The 6013-nt window shown below is 29.1% G+C and overlaps 1 non-coding gene across 1 annotated transcript; it reads left to right on the top strand.

Annotated features, from left to right (window-relative positions):
- The first annotated feature begins 5536 nt into the window (after positions 1-5536).
- Positions 5537-5643, top strand: LOC121128784 (U6 spliceosomal RNA). Its single transcript, XR_005868276.1, has one exon. It is a non-coding gene; the product is annotated as a U6 spliceosomal RNA (small nuclear RNA).
- Positions 5644-6013: the final 370 nt, after the last annotated feature.

The raw sequence follows: 6013 nt of genomic DNA, 5'->3' as shown, positions 1-6013 counted from the left end.
ATCATATTGTAATTCTCCTTATGAAGATGATTCGACTGTGGTAACCATCATCAAGAATACGACCTCTACTGCCAGACTGCTTTTGAAGAGAAGTTTGTCATACAAAGAAGTAATTCAGATCGGTCTTGCTATTGAATTAGCAAAAGCTCACTATCGAGAAATGGTAAATGAAAAATCAGTCATGGTTTCTGAATATGAGGGCCACAAAGGCACTCTTCGCCCTAAATCTAAATTAAGTTTGAGAATGCACTTTTCCCCAATAACAAAAACCCAGGAAAATAGTCTCAAATGGAAATTTTGTGCCACACCGCATCCACGTCTTCGTTCTCATTATCCTGGCATTGGTAAAATCTGATTCAAAAAGAACAATGCTGATCATTTTGCATTGTCATGCAGATTTACTCAAAGCAACCTGATTGAAGGTAAACTCTCCAACTCTCCGAATTCTTCCAAACGAGTATTTGTCAAGGTCGTTATATGAAACAAACCCGTTACATTCCTACTCAACTTAGGGGTTGAGGTATATATTATCCCTCTTCAACTTGTAAAAACGGAGTGTTTTCGGTGATAACACAATTCCTTCTCAAGGATCGATCAGCCTTCCCCTCTTCCTTGAAAACTCAAGGAAAGGGTCATTGATTTCCTTGTAACGAATGTAGATCAACCAATCTTAGGATCTCAAGCCTGCTTAGGCCTTCGTCCTGTTTCTCTTCACAAGCCATCTTGTCTTTGTAATTCAGTACACTCAATGAAGTATTACTTGGAATCTCTTAATGCAAAGTTCCCATTCATATTCGAAACCTCTAATAGCGACCCACTAACCATGCTATTTCACTTTTGAGGTACCACTGATGAAGTCATTTTTTTATTTTCTGGTTGATGTTTTTACACAATTTTTTTCCTCTAAGAATTCACTTTGTGAATTAATTAAGGTTGTCTATTTATTTATAAAGTAATTAATAGTACTTCTGCACTGCCTGTTGCAAAAAAAAAAATTCATCGTTTCATCACTTTGTTTTAGATTTATTCCTGTAGTAAAAAATGTATTTACCGAACAATAAAAAAGGAGCTAAGATATTAACGTTGTTTAAGATTTTTTTTGTTTATCGTTCAAGTTTTTACTGTTCAGGAGTAAAAGAGTTAAAGAATGAACAATACATTTCCTGTTCCTTATCAAAGCCTGAATATACCTACATCTAAGATCCCTTTATGATAACTGTCATTATGCAAATTTGAAATTATTGAATTAATTTATATATTCAATTATTTATATATAATTGGTTCGTTTGTTTTTTCAAACATTCAATGTAAAAATATACCATAATACTTTTGACAAATTATGCTTAAATAAGTATAATTATTAGATTATTACGTTTAGAACTAAAACTGGAAAGATCCTGACATACTCACGTAATTGCAATTTAACAAAATTTGCAAATAATTGTTTATGTATATTATATAAAAATATAAACAGAAATATTTTCATTCTGCTATTGCATAAACATTCAAGATCCTATTTCTAATTGATTTATAATGTCAACATTTCTCACAATCCAAATCCCTTAAATACTTAGTTTAATTATTACTCAATTGCCTGCCATTTAAAATTAGGGAAATCCCGTTTTATATTGTACATGATATACATGTGATCAATTACACCATTCAACGACACATTAGCCTTGCATGCTAAAACTTACATTTATTACTGTTATTAAAGCCATATAACATGAAAATGACATTCAAGACTGTCAAACTTAAAGGTTTGGCCTTTAAAGACTTTTTTTAAATCAAGTTTTTAGAGTATATTAGGATTCAGTACCTTATTTTGACATTAAATAACTATATAGATGAAAATAAAGGTAAATATTAAGTTAAAAAAAAGTTTCAGGATTTGAAAAATGAATAATATATTACTTTATATTGATTAAAAAAGATGAAAAATGTATATAACAGCCAAAAAATTGAGTAAAATGAAGGACCTTAATTAGAAAGTAATATTTATTTTTATTTTCTTTAACTGCTAAATATTCTAGCTTAAGTTATAGAATATATCTTATATTTCAATTTAAAAAAAAATTATTTAAAAGATTTTAATGGATTTTTGATCAATTTAGTTTTAATATTTACTAAGAAAAATAATAAAACATGCAGGTTAAGCTGCGTGAATATATATTAAAATAATAATCCGTGGGAATCAAATAACTAATAATATAATTAATACTTTAGATGTAGGAGATTAAAACAAGTTTATAGATGTGTTATATTCAAATTAATTGATAGTTATAAACCCATAAGTGATTCAAAATGTTGAAAGTTTTAATTGTCATTTTCGGTTTCTACGGCTTAAATAACAACCAAAAAATATGATGACTAATTTTAATTGAATGATTTCCAGTATTTGGGATCAGAATAATGCAATAATAGAAGAATTCGTAGATTTCCCTATTCGGGCACAAAAATATCGGGATCCGGGCTAGAAAGGGTCGGGTTTCAGGCCAATACGCGGGCTTTCTTGCCAAAATACGATAATTTATACAACAAATGTGATCTAATATATATTAAAAAATGAAAATGCCACTTTACCGATTTATGTCTAAATATTTTTTTGTCATTTCTGGAGGACAGTTATGAATGTCCTCCTTCATTTTTGTAAGTGTAACACATACAAACAATAAATAAGTTATGGTCAGTGAATAGTTGTAAAGGAATTATTTTACAATATAAATAAATGTCGGGCTGGTGTCAGAAAAAAATGGCAAGATAAATAAAATGGAAAAGTGTCTATATGGAAAAAATGGCAAGATTCTTTTAAATTGATATAATATCTATCATTAATATAATATATAATAAGAGAAAAGAAAAATAAAAAAACGACAGTGGTTCCAATGGAAGGAGTGTTAATCCCTTAATTATCTGTTATTAATTACAATATCATTAGACATGATGGACTATTCATATTGGACAAGATTCCCCATCCAAGGAAGAAGGAATAGACTCTTCTCTTTTGAGGCTTGGCTTGGTTTTCTTCTTCGGATAAAGTTTCAATCTGCCATAATTCCCGTAGTAATTGAAATTAAAGCATCTCCTGTTGAGGATAAAGTATCTTGGATCCCTTCTATTGTAGTAATTCTTAGAGAACTTGGAAGTATTTATGTCTTTAATTAATGAAGATCGATCTAAGCATATGAAAAACACTTCTAAATTAAAAATGTGTCGCTTCATTTATCCAATTGTATGTGTGTATTATGTTTGATATGTTTCAACATTAAAATAATAACTAATATATCATATGCATGCTTTGATAATCCTTAGTAAACATATTTATTTTATCACTAATTGATGGATGTAATTTCTATGATTTTTTTATTGATTTTTTCCAATGGAATAAGATCTAAATTACTTGAAAGTTACGCATTTTTTAAACATTCATAAGCCGAAAATAACTAATTTGTAGATATATTTTATTCTTAAAACGAACTTTTTAAGGGCCTTTGAAAAAATATAAGTGTATTTATGATCACCAGAAGTGGAATAATACCCACCATGATCAAAAGAAATAAAAAAGATAGTAATATTGTATTGTAAATAGACACAACTGTTTCACAAATGCCAAACTTTTAAAATACAATATAGTTAAGAGAAATATAAGGCACCTGAAATCTTTGAAAGCCTGAAACCTTCCCATAGAGTTGGCTGTAACTATACGTACCTAAATTAACCAAATTATTAGATAATTACATGAGTGTCGAAGAATTTTTTTTTTTGAGCCTTTTCATCGTCATAAAATATGTATTTACATTTATTCAATAAATAAATGAATTGATGTAATTAGACATTGACAAAGAAATTTACATTAATATTTGTTATACAAGTTAATGAAGTTGAAGCTGGATTCTTTTTCTAAATTGAAATGAATGAATATATAGAGTTATAATATTCATATTCTTTGATAAATATCACTGAAGACCATTTTTATTTATTACAAACGTAGTTACATATTCAAATGCCATTGTATCATACTAGAAAAATACACTTAAAAATTGATTGAAGTAGCCTATAAGTCACTTTTTAGGGTTATCAAACTTGGCTTGATGCATTGGAGGTATGAATTCACAGACTTAGATAAACAACTTCGAGAATTAGAGTCCTTTAGATAACTACGTAATGCAGCCTGTTTCGTTCTCTTTGGATAAGAAAGAAGGTTTATGAAGAGAAGAAGACCATCGTTCTATTGCAATTTCAGATTACTCCAACTCTACTGAGCTTTACAGTTTTCCTCGCACTCTCCAACGACTCGACCTTTGACTACCTGCCCAAATCCTCTCAGTGGTTTGTCGCTCCACAGCAAACCACCTCTTCTTCTGACACATCCTCCATCATAACGAAGTGGAAATAGCTGCTCTTGCATAGTTGTAAATACTTGTCTGTCAATCCAAGAGTCTTGTCCAATATGAATAGTCCATTTTGTCTAATGATATTGTAATTAATAACGGAGAATTAAGTGATCAGCACTCCTTCCATTGGAACCGCTGTCGTGTTTGTTTATTTTTCCTTTCTCTTATTATATATTATATTGGTGATAGATATTATATCAGTTTAAAAGAATCTTGTCATATTTTTCAATTAGACACTTTTCCTTTTTTTATCTGTCCATTTTTTCCTAACATCATATCAAAAGCAGTGATGTAGTGCACTATCTAACAATGCTCCTTGATTTAAATTCTATAAACATTTTTGATATAAAGAATTAACAATGTAGTTGTATTTATGGAATATTACAGGCGTGTGCACGTTGCTTATATTAGTAGCACTGTTTTTGTTATTAATATCTCATGTGTATCATAAGATATATGAATTTACAGTATATATTAAAATTTGAAGTAAATATAAACTGATTTTTTGTTATTAAATGTATCATAAGATATATTTGTAAATAAAATATAAATGGTTTGTAAAAATGAATTGACCCTCGCAGGCATTTCGTATTTCACATCGTGTTAGTGAGCACTCTAGAAACTAAAGTACTCAACAGTCATTTTTCATATTGAAAAATATTTACAAAATCTTATTATTATTCGTTCATTTTTGATATACATATATTTGATAATACATATGAATAGAAATATTATTGAGTATTGAGTAGTTAAGTGGGAGTGTGCTCATAAAAAAAACACAGTAAGACTAATAATTTCTTGGGGAGTTACATTCTACAGTATTAAAGGAAAATTTGTCTTTTAGCTGACTCCTAATTATGTTGGGTACAAACGTTAGTTATTTATACAATCAATATTTTGTTATTAACTCTAATTCCCACTGAAGCAAGTATATGAACTAGAAAAAAAAAATTATAAAATTATATAGGGTCTACTTTTATCCATAATAAAAATGAATCGAAGCATCTGCATACATACCTACGTGAAGGACTATTCCCTTCACCGGCGTGCGCGCTCCTTCACCATCTAATATTATATTAATAAAAAAAAGAAGGATGTAGCAAATGTTTTTCTTTTTAATAATAATTTTTTCCATAGACTTCGTACTTGCTTCGGCAGTACATATACTAAAATTGGAACGATACAGAGAAGATTAGCATGGCCCCTGCGCAAGGATGACACGCAAAATCGTGAAGCGTTCCACATTTTTTGGAACCGCTAGTTTATGTTCTCCTAGATGGTATTTTCTGAATTCCTGGTTTATGTGTATAATGTACCATTTTTGTCAATAACCTACTTTTATAATTGATTATGTTCATGGGCTGCAGTTCTAATCCAGCTCATACCATTTGTGCTTTTGATATATTTTTTCCCATTACATTATTATTATATATATATATATATAATCGAAGATAAATCTTTAGTAAAACTGTTTGTATTATGTAACTTAATTGCTTCTGCTTTATTATGTTAATGGCAAACATGTAACTCTTCACTCTATAACTAATTTTATTATTCTTTCCTTCGTTCTTTATTATCTTTTTTAACTCTTTACTTATTAAAACACCAGGATATTGTAA

This window comes from Lepeophtheirus salmonis, chromosome 13 (genome assembly GCF_016086655.4).
Source record: "Lepeophtheirus salmonis chromosome 13, UVic_Lsal_1.4, whole genome shotgun sequence".
Classification (NCBI taxonomy): Eukaryota; Metazoa; Arthropoda; class Copepoda; order Siphonostomatoida; family Caligidae; genus Lepeophtheirus; species Lepeophtheirus salmonis.
The sequence above is the reverse complement of the archived record's forward strand: the minus strand, read 5'-3'. Positions and strand labels throughout refer to the sequence as shown.